This window comes from Mus caroli, unplaced genomic scaffold, assembly GCF_978045245.1.
Source record: "Mus caroli unplaced genomic scaffold, Mus_caroli_1 scaffold_5, whole genome shotgun sequence".
Classification (NCBI taxonomy): Eukaryota; Metazoa; Chordata; class Mammalia; order Rodentia; family Muridae; genus Mus; species Mus caroli.
In genome coordinates this window covers 40,684,099-40,703,574 of record NW_028227260.1, presented here as the reverse complement: position 1 = coordinate 40,703,574, position 19,476 = coordinate 40,684,099, and positions in this window count along the sequence as shown.

Genomic DNA, 19,476 nt, shown 5'->3' with positions numbered 1-19,476 from the left:
TTATGGGATGGATCCCTGGATACGGCAGTCTCTAAATGGTCCATCCTTTCATCACCGCTACGAACTTTGTCTCTGTAACTCCTTCCCTGGGTGTTTTGTTCCCAATTCTGAGAAGGTGCACAGTGTCCACACTTTGGTCTTCATTCTTCTTGAGTTTCATGCGTTTAGCAAATTGTATCTTAAATCTTGGGTATCCTAAGTTTTGGGCTAATATCCACTTATCAGTGAATACATATTGTGTGAGTTCTTTTGTGATTGTGTTACTTCACTCAAGATGATGCCCTCCAGGTCCATCCATTTGGCTAGGAATTTCATAAACCCACCTCTCCTTCTATTCAGGATGAATTTTATGGTATCAGAAAATACAATAGTGTGGTCTCTACATAGTTTCTGGATTTCTGAATTTTTCATTTAACTGAGTGTCAGAGGCTAGTTTCATATTTCTGCATTCTAAGTTCAAATTCTTAAAAGCAGAATCCAGTTGGCACACACCCTGAGGTGTTTATCCTCATCTGATCAACTATAGCTTAGATGCTGGATCAGGAGAAAAATGAGCTCAGCTGAGGTCAAATGTTTCTACATGTCCAATCATCTGTAGCTCAAAGGGAGAGGTTGTTACCAGTTCTGTGCTACAAACATAGCAGCTGGGGCCTACTCCTGTGGGAAGATAGAAAAAAAAATGGCATCATGGCATGGGAAGGCACCCTAAAATATGAATATTATTGATATAGGCAGGGCAAATAAGAAAAGCTAAGAAAGTAGAAGAGAATAAAACAAACCCAGAAAGAAATTTAACCATCTTAGTGTTATATTGTCATTTAATTTTGATATATTTAATACACAATTCAGGGCAACTGCTGCTTCTCATTGTTTTATTATTTATTGTTCCCATTCTGAAGCTTATATTATCTGATAAGACTTTTTAAACTTCAGACACTGAATGATTTATGTGTAATTATAATTCAATGGCAGTTTATTACACACCTAATCTAATTTTCCATCCTAAATAAAACATCTAAATGAAAATCTAAATAGGCCTTTTATATATTCATTAACACAATATGTAAAATCAAAATGGTGCCTAGCATCCTATATGCAATGGCCTACTTTGGTGATGCAAAGTTTATCAATTAACGTCCAGTTCTCTTACATTTTTTAAATTGTCCATATCCATTAGCTGGAATTAAAATGACATATTTATAAGATTAAATAGTTATGCATATAGTCCCGCCGCATCTATATTTTATCATGCTCTTGTTTGAAAATGCTTCCTTTTCTTTCAGACTCATTACAAATATATTTTTAATCAAGTAAATTGCTGCATCATCTTTCAATTTTTCTAACAATATCCTTGGAAAGGTCACTATGAATTTTGACACCAGACATTGCCATTTATTAGCTCTGTCAGTCTTATAGGGCAGTCTGGCCACATGTTAGAAAGGTGTTTGTGAGGTGTGGGAGCAGAGGGGCTGTAAGGCTTGGCAAAATTTGGCTTTGTAGTAGATAATAGAAAAAAAAGTCTTAGAAGGGTTATATTCTGTCAATCACATTCAAATGTCAGTGTGTCTGGAAGAGACATTTAATACACAAATGGCATTTTATTGGGATGGGAGTGTTTGAGACAATGGAGGCAAGCATGAAATTTTTGTACTGAAGCTCTCTAGTTTATGCATCATGTCTAAGTTAATGAGGTGGAGAGGTCCTGTTCTGGTACTCAAAGACACACGGTTTTAAGACCGCCATGAAATATTTATGGGCAAAATACCTTGTGCTATTTTGGGCAAAAAACTTAAAGGGTTCATGAGCCTCAGTTTTCTCTTTGTGAACAAAGTGAAGAATGATCTGGTCAGTAAGGTGCATTTTTCAATTTTGCATTACCATAATGAAATAATGACATAGCCTATATATTGTAAGAAAAGGTTTATTCTGGAACTCATTCATGGATACCAGTCCATGATTGTTTGATATGATTGCTTTGGGCCTACAAAACCACTCAGTTAATGGCTGGGAAGAAAACAAAGAAGATGGGCCAAAGTGTCACAGTCTCCTTTGGGAGAAAGCCTTCAAAGATATGAGGACTTCTCATAAAGTTACAGCTTCTATTGCTTCCACCACTTCCCAGTAGCACCTCCTAGGGAGCAAGCTTCTACAACTTGATTTCTGAGATGTTCTGATATTCATCACCCACATGATAGCATATGTTTTTCAGGAATTTGATCGTATGCTTTACTAACAGTAATTATTTTTTTTGATTATTTTACTGTTTATTGTGCTTTTGAAGTTAATTGCATAGTAGAAACTTTCTGTTATAATACACAATTGCATATTTTTGTTTATTCATTTCTTAAATGTTCTAGCATCATTGACTACATTGTAGCCTAAAATTGACAAGGTGTGAGTATTTACACCTTGGAAATTGTTAAATACTAATGACCAGAAATTGGTAAATTGTTTTGTGGACTTACTTGGAGTTTATATAATAATGGAGAAAATGTGATATTACATTAACTTTGACAAGTGTCATGTTCATAGCGATTTGATTATAAAAAGCATTGTAGTTGAGAAATATCCTAACAAAAATGTTATACACAAATCAACATTGCAGTGTGAATTTAAGGCTGAGAAAGAGCTCATGTTTTTAAAATATATTTCATTGTCATTGTATCATTTGAGTTTTTTGATCAAACACTTCTGACTTCACTGTGAGGAGGAAAACAATGCATATCCCGGGGTCCTGAGGTTAAGGATCCCTATAAAGGTTCTACCAGAGCAGTATGACTTCTCTGCGGGACTTTGGATAACCAGCCTGAAAAGGTACAAGATGGCTTAATGGTAGGCGTATTCCAAAGTAGAGTTGATAGACAGTTAGAATTAGGGTTAGGCTTTGGGTTAGGGTTCACTTTCTGCATACTTCTTAGTAAATCATGCCACTTCTTTCAAAGAAATATGGAATTGGTAGAAATATTATTATCATGGTAAAAGTATAAGTTCTTACTCTTCTAAAAGAGTCATTTTGGCCTTTATTTTCTAATCACATAAGGATATCATTGATAACTGGAAACAAATGCAAAGGATGTATTTTAAATTAGAGCTTACTAGAAATCAATTATTGAATATACAGTAGAGGAATTAGAGAAAGTTATCCAAAAAGAGTATTTTTTTTTCTTGAGAAACAATGGATCTTTCCCTTAGAATATAAGGGTGGAAACCATTTAAGCTGCAACTTAATAAAATTAATCTGATTCCCAAAGACCACTGGCTTTATTGAAGAAAAATGTTCTTGACATATTCAGAGTGGGTTTTTTAATTCTCTTAACATCTTGGAACATTTTAATCATTGAATTTTCTGATAAGTAGAATGCCTAAACATATGCAAATTATGAAATATAATTTATAGATAAAAATGAACAAACTTGTTTTGACAGACTTTCTCAGTTTTATGTGTCTTTAGTTAACTTGTGGTTGCAGATGAGTAGAGATCCAAGTTTGGTGTTGATTATTAATTGATAAGTTTCATCTGGATTAGTAATTGTCATAATTACCTTCCAAATGAAAATAAAACAATGATAATTCATGAAGACCTATTCATTTCTTCAGGACATCATTTTTCAAACATGGATTTTTCAAACACCACCGCCCGGCTACTAACAGTCATTCTTGATTCCACTAATCTAGGCAATTTTCTCTAGTCAGGGGGTAGAATTAACAAATGATTTGATAACAAAGTACTTATGCTGCCGGGCGTGGTGGCACACGCCTTTAATCCCAGCACTCGGGAGGCAGAGGCAAGCCGATTTCTGAGTTCGAGGCCAGCTGGTCTACAAAGTGAGTTCCAGGACAGCCAGGGCTATATAGAGAAATCCTGTCTTGAAAAACAAAAACAAACAAACAAAAAAACCCCCAAAAAACCAAAGTACTTATGAAAAGTCTGTTTAAAGCCCTAATTCCAACATATGGGAGGCAGAGGTGGAGGCAGGTGGATCTCTGTGAGTTTAGTGTCAGCCTGGTATATATATATATATATCTCCAGGATAGCCAGAGAACTTGTCTCAAAAACCCAACCTAAAACAAACCGAAACAAAAGTTTAGTTTGCATATTTTCTTTCTTTACCCCACAGTTGCATATCTTTTTTCCTGCTTGAGAAAAGTATTTCACTTGCTGAAAGAAACTAAGGGATGCTGGGTGTTTTCTGATAGATGAAAACCCATTGGTAAAGGTAGCAGCCTAGAAAATGTTCTGTTTCACCTCTTCCTTTTGGCATGGTTTCACTGTGTAGAAGTGATGTTAAAAGCATAATATGAGGTTGACAATTGTGCTGACCTAAAACAAAGAAACGAAGGTGATGAGGTCATTGGGCCAAACACTCTTTCACTTCATCTCAGGCAAGCTTTAGGAGCTGAGAAAAGGTTAAACTCAGAGGCAATTTTTAATTTGGAGATAGAAGAATTCATTTTCTAATAGGAACGCTAAATTATATTAAAACGAAACTTTTATTAAAGCAGTTCTACCCGGGTGACTCTGATTAAGAAGTAGAGCAATTTTCATCATGTAAATCATGTTTTCAAATTAGATTTAAATAACATACTAATACTTTTATTCATGTTACCTACCATTTAAAAGAAATAAATAATTTGGTTAGCTCCCTGAATCTTCACTAGGTAAAATTCTATCAAAATCCCTAAGTAATTGAAATGGGTGATTTTTAGAGCCACCCAATTACAGGCATTCAGGGCAATTACATTTGTAATAAAGTTAGTTTTCACTTACATGTGTCTGTTATTTCTGGTCGATGTGAGAATGTTTTTAAAATCTTTTCCTGATGAGCCCTGAGTATTAGTGCACTTGTAGAGGGATATTTATTGATACTGTCAAACAAATGTAGAGCCTGTGAAAGAAGGCATGATTGTAAATTTTAGTATGTCTATTTATCTTTGTTTTTCTGCCAGCATCAATAAACAATTGCGAATGTTTTTCAGTAACCTATTGACCACAGTACCTTGAGTGGAAGTCTGGGATTTTAAAAATAATTTAATTGAAATATTAATGCAGACATGTTCTATTTAGATAGTAATGCCATAGTAAAGATAGGATTGAACTAGACCAGTGCATTTTAGCATTCTATGAATTATGACCGTTCTTGTTTTGACAGAATAAACATTAAGGGAATTTGGGTCCATGTGGTTATAAGGCTTTGACTTCTATTTATCCTTAACTGCAGTATTAGGGTTGGAGAAACATGTAAGAGCATCAGAAAAATTTAAAAGCTGATGAATTATTTAACTGATCCCTCTATAGACATTTATTCAGTGAGCCCACACATATCCTAGACACTGTGAGAGGCCATGGGGATAAAGAGATTAATTGACCTGGTCCAATTTGCAAGGAGGTTACATTTCCAGTGTTAAGCACAGAATGATACAGAAGAGTTGTAAAATTACTCAGTGTGTTCTAGGGTTGGGCAATGAAGTGGGTGTAAGAGGGGAAAAGGATAGGAGCCATTTGTGACAATTCTCAGGTCAGCCAAGTCTGTTTAGTGACTTTGGTCTACAATCAATAAAAGTTATTTTGGAAAAAAAATGGCCACTTTGTCCTGGAGTTTCCTGCTCTATTTTCCTGTAAAGAGTTAATGTGTCTCTGCTCTCAGGAGTAAAAGACAGAAACAGAGTGGAACTTGGAAGAAAAAGAGAGAAAACCATTTATTCAAGACCAAAAGCTTTCTTTTAAAGCATGGGTCCTAAGTAGATATAATATTATTTTACTATGTATTTAAAGGTTTGGATCCCTTTGAGTTTAATGACAAAATCTACGTTTGGAAAGGTCAGCCGTTGAATTAAACATGCACTGGGTAGATTTCTGCATTGCTCTACCATTTCAAAGATACAATCCAGTGGAGAAGGCAATGTGCCTAAGATACAATAGAACCAGGGTTTGTAATCTAACAGATTGTCTTGAAAGTGTTTACAGTAGAAAAGAGAAAAAAAGAACTAAACTCAGTTTTCTAAGAGTAAATGTAACCCATGGTTACACAATTACAAAACTCTTTCCCCTTAAGAAAAAAATTCATCTAACTGTGTAAAAAGTATAGATAAGAAGGATGTGTGAGATTACTGAGACAAAGGAAGTCTCACTGCTGTGCAATCCAAGTATAGGACTTTGAAGTGCAGCATATTGGATAGTTGGAAGGGGTTTGTGAGGAAGATTGGATACTCTTGAGTATGTTTTGAAGTGGACAAGGATAGAAATCCTGACATCAATAGCCTCATGGAGAAGAATTGTGTAAAAGTCTAGGCTGTAATGACCTGACAATGAAATGATTACCAGTGAATCAATGTGGTATGACCAAGACAATCAGGAGACTGCCTTTAAGCAGTATCAAGAACCTAGACAATGTTAAGTCACGTCAGAATCATTTCAGATATTATACAATAAAAAGCCAAGGATTTCATGAAAGTGACACATAGTCTGCTCTACACCACCTTTTCCTTCAATACCCTTATTAACAACCAAGGGACATTAATTACATTGACAGCTAATGTAGAGTTAAATCATATTCCTTACAAACTTCAGAGAGGTCAAATAGATACCATGGGTACAACAGAGCTGATAGTAAACACTGAATGGAAAAGAAATAAGTATATGTGGGGCTGGGGAAAGAGCTCAGTTGACAAAGGGTGTGTCATATAAGCATGAGGACCTGAGTTCTGATCCCCAGCACCTAACACTGAGGCCGGTGTATACAGGAGGATTCTTGAAACTCAATGAAATCCACTGACCAACAAGGGTATTGAGAGAGACCTGATAACTAAAACAAAGGTGGAGAGCAACTGAGGAAGATACCCAACCATGGCTTCTAGCCTGCATGTGCAAATGTGTTCACACCTGCATGCACACCTAAATGGACAAAAATATATAGACAACAATGTCTTCCTCCACTGACCTCCTCCAGCTCTGTTTCTGAGAAAAGTAGAAGCTGCAACAATAACAATCTTAGCAATAAAGAAGGTTAAAATATGGCTTAATGAAATATGCAGAAGGGCAGCATTGAAATGCGAGAAAAAAAGTCTAAGTAGTAAATCCGTAACAGACAGGTACTGAAGAATGTCTATGCAAAAGTATCACTCTTTCAACACTGCTTTGAGTAGAGTTGGTGCACAAACAAAATATGAAGGGAGGTTGGTAATTAGCATTCACAAGAACTTTTATGTGGAGAGGATGGGATCTGCATTCATATTACTATTTTGCAAGGCATCAGTGAAAGACTTCCACTAGCAGGAATGTTTTTTTCTCCCTTCTCTTCTTCTTTTGACAGGGTCTTGCTATGTACCCCAGGCTGGCTTGGAATTTGCCATGGAGCTCATGCTCTCTGTGGCCTCATGATCCTATTGCCTCCACTTCTTGATTGCAGGGATTGTAGGCATGTGCTTTCATAAGCTGTCCAATGAGAAGTTAGCCATTTCTGCCTTCTTCATAGTAGAGGACTTCCTCTCATGAAATGCTGGTCCTTTTATAAGGATGGTATTTTAATTACATAACTGTACACTTCCCATGCAAAGTGCATCCTTGTCCCCAGAGAGAACCTTGCAATATGGCTGCTTTAAGCAGGAAAACACTTCAACTGCATTTTGAAGTACATAAACCACAGTTGATAAACAGTATACAGTGGCAGATTCTTTGTGCAGGTGGATGTGGGCAACTGAAGAATGGAGTTCCCGGAGGAAATTGGTACTTTTTCTTTGAGGTAAGAGCTTATATGTTTAAGATAATTTACCTCTTCCAGGAAGACCATTTTGCACTCAGAAGGAATAATTTAGATCAAAGGGTACCAATTCAGTATCATTAAGCCTTTCAGGAGCTACATTTTTCTATTATAAGCAAATCCTGGAGAAGGCAATTTGCCTCAATTAGATGATCACTTTGAATTCAGGAGGGAGTATATTTTACTTACCTTACTTATAGTCATCAATTTTCTTTGGATTGCACAGGTGTGTATGGAATCATGTTATGTATTATATGCAAGCTTAATAAAATAAGACCAAGTCCCTGGTTCTAAGTGGCATATGTTCAATAGTTGTGTAGCACATATCTTTCTGTTCTTGGTTAACACACTGGAGGACCTCAGAACATACAGCCTACTCTGCTGGGAATATTCATGGAACATTAAAGGTTTTGGGTTTGATGGGAAGTTACCTGAGTACATGGAACAGATCTGGCCTAAATCACAGATATGGTAAGGATTGAGTTATTAACAAGTATGAAAGTACTTTAAATATTAAGCCTTATCAAGCCACTAATTACATTTATTATTTAAAAGGCATAATGGGAAGAAGTAAAGCCAAGAAAAATTTAGGGAAAATATCTAGAATTAGTGCCTAATAAGCTTCTCTCTGGATGTCCAAAGAGTAGGAAAAGGTTACTGGTAGGAAATCTATTACTGCAATGAAATAAAGTGGGAACAGGAAATGTGCTGGAGGAACAAAAAAAAATCATTAGGGTGCAGCAATTTAAACACTAGGCAATAACCAACCAGCTCCCCTCTTGGCTCCTTGGTAGATAGTCTTTCAATAAATCTTCCATTAATCAACACGTATTGTGCTTTGCCTGTGGAACAGTGGAAGTAGCTGTGTTATTCTTTGCAGAACCCTGCTAGCTGTGGGTGTATCATTGTTCTTCATCAGCCAATGGCTGAAATGCTGCTTTGTTTGTTTCTATCCCAAATCACTGGTGGAACCCATTATAGGTATCCAAACATTGCAAGCCTGGTGCTCTAAAAAATGGAGTTTATTTAGAGAAGAAACCGTTTCAAAGCAAAGAAGATTCCATTTTATTGTGCTGCAATGCATCCTACCCAAGGCATGTCTTATCTCAAGAAATAGAATTAGCTTTAAGGGCTACCCAACAACCAAAAATTTTATTACCACAGCATAATCACATCTAGGTACATCTTAAATATTTTTAGTTCATGTATCCTGCTATATGCATTCAGGAAATTAAATGAAGAGAAAAGTATCTCTGATGCAAGAGTTTTTAAAAATAATTTTGTTCTCCAGGGTTACATACCTTGGCAACAATTACTTTGGTAACTGTGATGGTTTGTATATTCTCAGACCAGGAGTGGCACCATCTGGAGGTGTGGCTTGGTTGGAATAGGTGTATCACTGTGGGTGTGGGCTTAAGACTCTCATCCTAGTTGCCTGGAAGTCAGTCTTCTACTAGCAGACGTAGAACTCTCAACTCTGCCTGCGCCATGCCTGCTTGGATACTGCCATGCTCCTACCTTGATGATAATGGACTGAACCTCTGAACCTGTAAGCCAGCCCCAATTAAATGTTTTTTTTTTTTTTTTTTTTTTTTAATAAGACTTGCCTTGGTCATGGTGTCTGTTCACAGCAGTAAAACCCTAACTAAGACAGGTAACTTAATCATACATTCTTATTGTTGCTGTGTTACTTTTTGTAGGTAACTTTAAGAAACTAATGTTTTCTCTGCTGCTAGAAATCTACTTATCATAAAACATTTTATTGCATTAAAACAAAATATACCTAAATGTTTGAAATGTAGATCAGTTGTAGAGTGCTCATCTAGAGAAGATAAAGACCTGGGTTCATTCAGTAGCACCACACACACAAATTATTTTAAACAAACAAAATGCCTTCTTGAATGAGTAGCCTGGATGCCCATAATTTCAACTACTGAGATGAGAAGGTGTTGATTTAAATCTCACTTGGATAATATGGAGATAATCCCATCTCGAATTAAAGTATATCTGTTAAACTGGGTTTTGTGGTTCAATAAATTAGGAGGGACACAATTGGGGGTGTCATTCTAGGAATACATAGAGAAACTTTGTTTCAAAACAAAAACAAGACCGAAAACTGAATAATTCATGTAATCTAATTTCAGTATGTGTGCTATTCCAGTACTTTGGACATAAAGCCTAACTCTGGACTTGGCTTTTGCCCACAAGAAGAGATAACCACACATCTGTCAATCTATCTATCAGTCTGTCTGTCTATCTATCTATCTATCTATCTATCTATCTATCTATTTATCCATTTATCTGTAGAAAAATGAATTTATTTATAACTTTGTTTCAAAGTAGGGACAGAGTCAATCCCAGTTTGTATCCTCCCTGCCCACATCAAAAATAAACCATATAGGGGAGATGGATCAGGATTGCTAAAGTGGTATTTAGTGGGTCAAGGCACTTGCTGTTCAAGCCTCACAACTTGAATTTAATCCACAGGCCTCTAGGGTGGAAGGAGGGACTTACAAGCTGTTCTTAGGCCACCAGTTCTAGACCATGGCACATATACATGTGTTCATGCACACTTTGGCAGCTAGACAGACAGATAAATAAAAGAAAAAGAGATGGAACAAGAGCCAGGAAATATTCATACTTAAATTTAGCTGGAAGCCCTAAGACTTGAGTTGGGAACTGATACTTTCCCAAGGGACCATGGTCCAGGGCTTACAGATTTGAGCCACTTCCATTTCCAATGTGATATTTACTCCAGAAAATAATAACAGAAAAAAGAAGACAATTTAAAAACTGTATTTTAGGGACCCATTACACTCTCTCTATTACCCAAGAATTTTGGCACAGAAACATATTCTTTTAATTTATTTTCTAGCTGATTTCTTGGCAGTTCTAATTTAACCTGAGTTTAAAATACAATTAGTTCTTGTTATTTATTTTAGTTCCATTTTATGAAGAACTGAACTATTACTCCTAGAGGAAATGTACGTTTAGGTTTTTATACGCCTGTGGTCACATTTTCATAAAGCAATCAATATATAACCTTGTTTTATGTATATTTCTGCTTAGTAAACTTTATTTAATAGGTTTTGTTGATTCATTAACATTGGACTCATGGCCAACAGCACTACAGCTTATGCCTGAATGAGGCTTAGCTAATACATGCATTGTTTTTCTCAGAAACATAACAGCTTTCTTGCACTTAGAACACTTGAAACTATTCCAATATTATTCTTGGGGGATATTCAAGACACACACACACACACACACACACACACACACACACACGAGCAAATGTGGCACTAAATGACTAGAAAAAGCATTGGATACAGAAAGAGAAGGCAGAATGTCACCTTGTTTTGACCTCATCTGGAAACCTGTACACTGAGTAACTCATATATGTCATTATTTTATCAACATCTAGAAATGGCCAGGAGAGCACTGAGTGGGGTGATATTTGTCTCTTAATTTGTTTCTGTGAACAAGCATATTCACAAATTTGGAATGTACAAATAAAGAGGATCAGCTTTGTTCTTTCATCTATAGCTCTGCTATATCATACAACATATATATTTTGTTGATGATATTCTCTTCTTCCTTGACTGTCCTCCTGATACAGTCTGTTCCCTTCATTACCCTGCTATATATTTTTGCTTCTACATGTATGCCATATATACATACATGAATTCCTGAATCTGTGTAAAACCTAGGAACCTTAAATGAGAGAAAAGCATGATTCTTGTTTTTCTGCAGGTGTTCTGTCCTTGAAAATAATAAATTGTTAAGAGACACATAAAAATTTGTACTTAAGGTTTAAAATTTGCTTTTTGCGATTTCTTTTGGTGAATTAGTTGAATTAGTTTAGAAACAACATTTTATTTTTTTCCCAATTTAGTTAAACATTATAGCTATTTCATGGATATTTTCAATAGCTCCTGATTGTAAATCATAAGGACACATGGAAAGACAGTAACAGGATAAAAAAATACAGGATATAAAAGAACCAAAGTACTTGTTCTCACTGCTACAGTCTATCTTCAGTTAAAAGAACCAAGATAAGCTTAATCAATGCTTGTTGATGGGACTTGACAATTTCAATTTTACTTTATAGTTTATAATTGAAAATGGTATGAGAAGAAGGATGGATGGAAGTGTTTATTTGAAGATAATACCATTAAATTAACTCTATGACATACTACAAAGCCATTATTTGGGCCATGCTCTATATAACCTCAATCCAGAGTTGAGGCCAATATGTAAGATATGAACATTTAATGCTTTATAAAGTAAAAAAAAATGTTCTAACAGGCATTTTCTAAAGCATACTCTGTTGAGATGTATCATTTGCTTCTGCCACTAGAATATACACTTTGAACTGAGAGGGAGTAAGAAGAAAATAGGGAATGACTTATGAATGGTGCTTTCAAGCTCCAGGACAGAAATAACTCCAGCAATATGTGGTCACTCAACAAGGATCAAATGGACTGCTGTCTGAGCTTGGGAGGGAGGAGAGCTAAAACATTTCCATCAAAGTATTCTTAAATGGAAAATAATTAATGTGTGCACATTACTAGAAGAAAAAGAAGAAAAGCAAAAACTGGATTTTCAAAACAAAAGAACAGAACTGAACAAGGGAAGGAGCTACATAAATGCCTGTGGAATTCCCATTGTTGGGAAGTGAGCAGCATTGTCTTCTCTGCCTGCAGGGGTCAGCTGAAATAGGAAGTTAGCAGTTGCATGTCTCTTTGAGGTCGGTTTTAGCATGGGCAACTCTATAATATTTTTCTTGTCCAATGTTTTTACACTCATTCTCTGACTTGATACAGTGGGTTCATTTGCTAGGCAACATTTATTTAAAGGAAGGGAAATGAAGAAAAGAAACCAATCATTTATTTTATTTTATTTAAAGGATGCCAATTTAGTGTAAAAGTGAAGTCATTAGATTTCAAAACTTGCTGGGATTTCCTTTAATGCATTTAAAAAAGTGCACTTTCTGTAACCAAGATGATCCCTGGGAAAAAGAAAAATGACTGTCACTACCTAACATTGCACTATCATATATTTTCCTAGGATGATTTGGATAGTGGTGGTCATTAAGCTGTTTGGGGCCAAACCAAAGAACATAGTTGTGTGTAATAAGGTGTGTCACAATGTGCACTCCAGACAAGGAAGAAGAAGAGTCATTACTAGAGAGGATCTGGAGAGGGCATCCAAAGGCATTTTTAACAACCTCTCCAAAGACATTTGAGTTTTAGAAAATGGATGAGTGATTTAGGTTCTATGGGTGTCCTTGGCTAGAATACTTGTTTACCTTAAAGGATTTCCTCACTCTTTGTGTTAATTATACAGTTTTATCTTTCAGTAGGGTAGAAGAACTCTAATTCTCTCAATGGTGTTTCTGTGTTGTACAATTGTGCAGAGAATAGCAACTCATGGTCCACCCAGAGAGCAGGCAGAATCTGTGTTACTATAATGAAATCCTAAGAGTTTGTTAAAAGGTTTGACATTTCAACCCAAACCCAAGTTGCTCCCAAGAAACAATTGTTGGTAGTAAACATTCATTGGGCACTTTCTATGTGCCAGACAATTTGTTAACTACTATACATACTAATTTATTTAATTTTCATAAGAGCCCTATATGACAGATGCTCTTATTATCCCCATTTTACCCACAAACAAACAGGCAAAAATGATAAATAAAGCATGGTAGTGCATGCTTATCTATAATTCTGGCACCCAGGAGGCTGAGGTAGGAGGATTGTGAATTTGTGATAAGTTTGGGCAAATTAGGATGACCCTATCTAAAACCAAACTTAAATAAGACAAAATAAAGCGTAGTAATAGAGTAGATGTTCAACTTCAGTTGGCTTTATCCATGGGCATAATCATATGAACTAATGATGAGATTATCCAGTCAGGGATTTTGAGTAGTTTTGAGTTGTGATAAATATTAAAGTAAGTGATAGAGTCACACGAAATGAAATTGTGTTTAGAGTCTTGTGCAACCAAGAATAATGGTAAGGAATCTACATATTGAGAAACAAATGGGGAGGAAGGGTGATGGGAATGAAGACTCATGTCTTAGTCAGGGTTTCTATTCCTGCACAAACATCATGACCAATAAGCAGTTGGGGAGGAAAGGGTTTATTCAGCTTATACTTCCTCATTGCTGTTCATCACTGAAGGAAGTCAGGACTGGAACTTAGGCAGGTCAGGAAGCAGGAGCTGATGCAGAGGCCATGGAGGGATGTTCTTTACTGGCTTGCTTCCCCTGGCTTGCTCAGCTTTCTTTCTTTTTTTTTTTCATATTTTTTTATTCGGTATTTATTTCAATTACATTTCCAATGCTATCCCAAAAGTCTCCCACATGCTCCCCCACCTACTCCCCTACCCACCCACTCCCACTTCTTGGCCCTGGCGTTCCCCTGTACTGAGGCATATAAAGTTTGCACGACCATCAGCTTGCTTTCTTATAGAATCCAAGACTACCAGCCCAGAGATGGTCCCGCCCACAAGGGGCCTTTCCCCCTTGATCACTAATTGAGAAAATGCCTTACAGTTGGATCTCCTGGAGGCATTTCCTCAACTGAAGCTCCTTTCTCTGTGATAGCTCCAACTGTGTCAAGTTGACACAAAACTAGCCAGTACAACTCATCTGTTAGGGGGACTTGTTCCTCTTGTAAAGGTTCTGCATTTGGTAGCAGTTGCCATACAGAAGCTCACAACCATCCTTAATGCCTGTTCCAGGGAACCTTTTTTCACCTCCAATGGTTGCACATCCAATCAAAACATTCATACATATAAATTAAAAAGAAATATATTCTTAAAAATAAAAGAAACAAAAGAGAATGCAAGGGCATGTAAAAAGGAGCTGCTAAGAGCACAACTTTCATATCACTACCATTTTGCCAAGGCCTGGTTCTAGTAATTACTACCATGATTAAAGTAAAAAAAAAAAAAAAAAAAAAAAAAAAAAAGCCATAGCGTTCAGAATCATTACAGTGCAACAAAGCAAGAATAAAAAAAATATGTTTTTATTTTTTGACCATATCTGGATTCTTTGATAATACAGGAGATAGTACCAATACTACAAATTTTCTTGGGACAAGTGAGCAAGGTAGAGATTTTCTTTTTGGTATGACACTTTCTAGCTTACATATGACCATTAATGTCAATAGTAACCAAAGCAAGACTCAACTGCTTTCTGACAATTACCTCCCAGGGCTCTGCTACAGACAGCACTGAAAAGTAGAAAATAATGACTGAGGTGTTCACTTATATTAGAAATGTCTTGATGTCTTTTAGAGCCTAAGTTGGCTAATCATGTGGTAATTATATTGATAAGGAGTGTTACAACTTTTTAATAGTGAGCATTTAGTAAATATATCGTTCAACTTTATTTATTTTCATAGTATTAAGATTTATTTATGTGATTATATCACAGATATAGTATTCTATCACATATGTATGTACATAGACATGTTTATGTATGCTTATAGATGAGTATATACATTCCTCTACAATTTCTAGGGCCTTGTTGACAGAAGAGTAGGTACAAATCAGTTGAAAACTATAAGAAATGTCACAAAATCCCAAATTTTAACTTGCCATTTTTTATTGGGACAACCTAATAACTATAATAATTTTTTCTTTTACCTTGAAATAAAAGTTACTTCATGGAGAGATGACTGATAGTTGAAACTAATTTTCATTAAATGAGTTTAATCAGCATTAATCAGTTACCAGGCTTTCTCTTAGTAAAATCACAGATAGCCCACGTTGGAAAAAAAAAAAAACAAAAACTTCAGGATAGTTCAGAATAGCCACCCTTTTGATGATTCAGTGTCTTCAACATCCCACAAAAACTCACCCCTTCTTGCTCTCATTTATTCAAACAATTGTGTGCTTAATACAGGTCAGATATTTTCTTATACAAGGCAGGGGAAACAGTTAGGAAGATACTGTCTTTGATTCTAAAGAAATTAAAGTGTAGTAGAGTAGACAGACTTGCAAATAGATTATTGTATGACCCTTTTGCAAATGGTGGGAAACAATGAGAAAGTAAATGGATCAGAAAGTACAGAGAAGGCAATGAAGAACTATTAAACTTGGTTGACTGGGGCAGACTAGACTCAGACCTGACTTTGCAGAGGAAGAAATGCTACATATGGACTTGGCTGAGGAAGGTTTACTGGGGAAAATATCATGGCAGAAAGAACTACCTACAGTAGAGCTGATAAAAACTTGGCATGTTAGAGGCTCAGTTTGGCACAGTTTGTTGGTATTGGGGGCTCTGTGAGGGCCAGATGTCACAAACTGTAGGCTCCTGTCTTCTGAGAGAAGTGGAGAGTCGTTACAAAATTTTAAGTAGTCTGTCACTATATAGCAATAGTGCGTTTTAGAGACTTCACTTTGAACATGTTTGAATTTTTAAAGCTAAGATTATGTTCAACATGTCTTCTTGGTAGTTTTCATTTCTCACATGTGGAGTCTACATACTAGTGACTGTAATTCGGTTGTGGCAGGTCTCCTTGGGCTTAAGAATTTTGACTTTTCCTACTCATTTATTCTCGCTGGGAAGAAGAGTGTACAGGATATTTAGCCACTACATTTTATGTATATATCTAGACATTTTCCTTTTCATGCTTTTGTTTTTGTTTTAAATTTATCAGAATGTATGATTGGAAGAAGTGACGGGCATTAAATTACATTTGCTTTCACATGCATATTCTTATTGGACTGTACTCACCTTTTTAGGTCTTCTCCTGTGCCCTTTCCCTCATGGGCTCATTCCCATCCTCTTTTCAATAGTCCTTCTTGGGACCCTGTTATAGCTGTCTAGTATGAGGCTATGCCAGTGCCTAGCAAACACAGAAGTGGATGCTCACAGTCATCTATAAGATGGAACACAGGGCCCCCAGTGGAGGAGCTAGAGAAAGTACCCAAGGAGCTGAAGGGGTCTGCAACCCTATAGGAGGAACAACAATATGAACTAACCAGTAACCCCCCCCCCCCACCGGAGCTCTTGTCTCTAGCTGCATATGTAGCAGAAGATGGCCTAGTCGGCCATCACTTTGAAGAGAGGCCCCTTGGTATTGCAAACTTTATATACCCCAGTACAGGGGAAAGCCAGGGCCAAGAAGTGGGAGTGGGTGAGTAGGGGAGCAGGGCAGAGGGAGGATATAGGAAACTTTCGGGATAGCATTTGAAATGTATATAAAGAAAATATCTAATAAAAAATAGTCCTTCTACTATTTTCATGTTACATACACATATTGATTATATAAACAGACAAATGTACAGTACACATATGAGAGAATACCAGTTATACTTGCTTGCAGAAACTTATCGCACTTACTACAGTGATGTCTATCCCCATCCATTTTCCTGAAAAGGACCTAATTTTGTCCTTCTTGATACCTGAATGAAGCTCCATTATGTAATCTGTCCAGATTCTGTACCCTTTCCTCTGTTAGTGGTCACCTAGGTTAATTCCATAACTTGGCTGTTTGAATAGGACTCCAAAAATGGCCTCAGTGGCATTGGCAAAGGTCTCAGGCAGACTAGAAAAATGCACAATGTGTATTGGAGAAGAGAGTGGTCTCTATGAGATGGAGATGAGCTCATGAGGAATTTTACCCCACAGGCTGCATCTTCAATCAGAGGTCAGCCAAGGGAATGTTATATGGCTCCAATAGGTAAAGAATAAGGTGTTTTGATAGTCCACATAGTGAACTAAATATGTGGTTTCTTTTGGCAAAGTCTAAATTATCCAGAATTTTTTTTTCTTACTTAGGTCATTCAGGGACAGGCCTTTCTGTCTTGCTCATCTCCTTTCCCCAACCACCTTTCTTAGTTGACTCAAACTACATTCTCTCTCACTCATCTATGTCCTACCTTGAAGAAAGAGGAAGCATTTGTAGAGTTACTACTTCTATAATGAAACACCTTGATCAAAAGCATCTTGGGAAAGAAAGAAATGTATTTCACATATTCTTCTATATCACAGCTCATCATTGAAGTCAGGGAAAGAACCTGGGGGCAGAAATTGAAGCAGAGGTCATGGAAGTATGCTAATTACTGGTTTGTTCTCCACAGCTTGCTCAGCCTGCTTTCTTATAGAACCCAGGGCCACAGACAGATGGGTGGTCCCACACACTGTAGTCTGAGCCCTCCTACATTTTACTAATTAAGAAAATGTCCTATAGGCTTCCATACAGCCCAATATAGAGGAATTTTCTAAGTTGAGGCTCTTTTCTCTCAGATGACTCTAACTTGTGTCAACTTGACATAAAACTAGCCAGAACAGTACTTTAAGCATTTTTCTTTTGAGCAAGTGAGGCACATCAAAAATATCCTCTGTGCACTTACTCCACTAGTAAGAACATAAGAACAAGACATAGTGTCTGCTAGGAAATCTTTGAAATGCTGTTTTGAACTGTCAACACTCTGTGTGTAGTAAGAAGGGAACAGAGGAATTTAAAGACAGAGAGATAACTGGTGATTTCATATCCTCCCTCATATTGAATTTTCTGTGTTGTTAGAGTCAAATTCAAAAGTCCCAAAGACACAAAAAAACCCTAGCAGGTTCAAACATAACAAAGGCCATATGATAACCATTTCTTCCAGAAAACAATAATTATTTCCATGATCTCAAATGGGAACAGCAGAAAGTGATTATCCTATCAATCCTCTTAAGGGCTGCTGACACTGACCATAGAAAGGGCTGAGAAATAGAGCCACCCCCAAAGCTGGGAAGGCACTGTTTTCCACTTGGCATTTTCCCTGGAGAGCTTAAATGTTATTGTAATTTAAAAACAAAACAAAACAAACCAAACAAACAAAACAAGCAAACAAACAAACAAAAAAAAACCACAGGACATTGGAAGGCTTCAAGTAGGATTGTTTAAATCACATGTGCAAAAGATTCAGATGTACTGTGTTCTGACAAACCATGTTGCAAAGGAAAAAAAATACCACTACTGTCCTTGTACATCATTACTAATGAGGGCAGCTTCTGCCATGTCAGTGACATAGGTGCTTTACTTGGGTAGAGAGTCTGTGTCCCAGCTGTGTCATGTGCCACAGTTATTTGTATCTCTATAATATGACGTTGTACAGTGCATACATTGAGTTATAGGAGACAGACCTTTTGTTTCTCTGTAAGAAAGCATATGTCTCCAAAGCCTTAATTGGGTAGTATGAGATGCTGACATTTTACCCCAACCTGACAGCCAAATCAATGTTATTGAAGGCACCCTGTAGGCATTCGTGACAACCTAAGGATTAATATGCTTAGCCAATTTCAAGATGGTTGCAGCATATCAGCAGGCAAGGTATGTCAGTTTACACAGCATTTTTGCAACGTCATCTGAGACTTTTATAAGGTACAATTAAATTGGTTCATGGGTCTCTAATGAGCCCAACTACTTTCTTCACAATAAACTTCACTTAAGATTTCCTTGCTGGTTATAGTGGTGAGATCATGGAAGTCTATTCATGCCGGTTGGACCTAGCCAAAATAGAGTTAGAATTCAACAACCGATGAGTAGTACACCAAACTGACAATGAATAGAATGTGCAGATGAAGGTACTCTTGTACAGATAGTTCTCACCACACATCTAAGTGTTTTCTAGACTTTTCTATTTCCCCTAGTAGTTAAGGTGGAGGAGCTGTGGAGCTAAATGTAGCTAATGGTTAGGGAACTGACAGATCTGT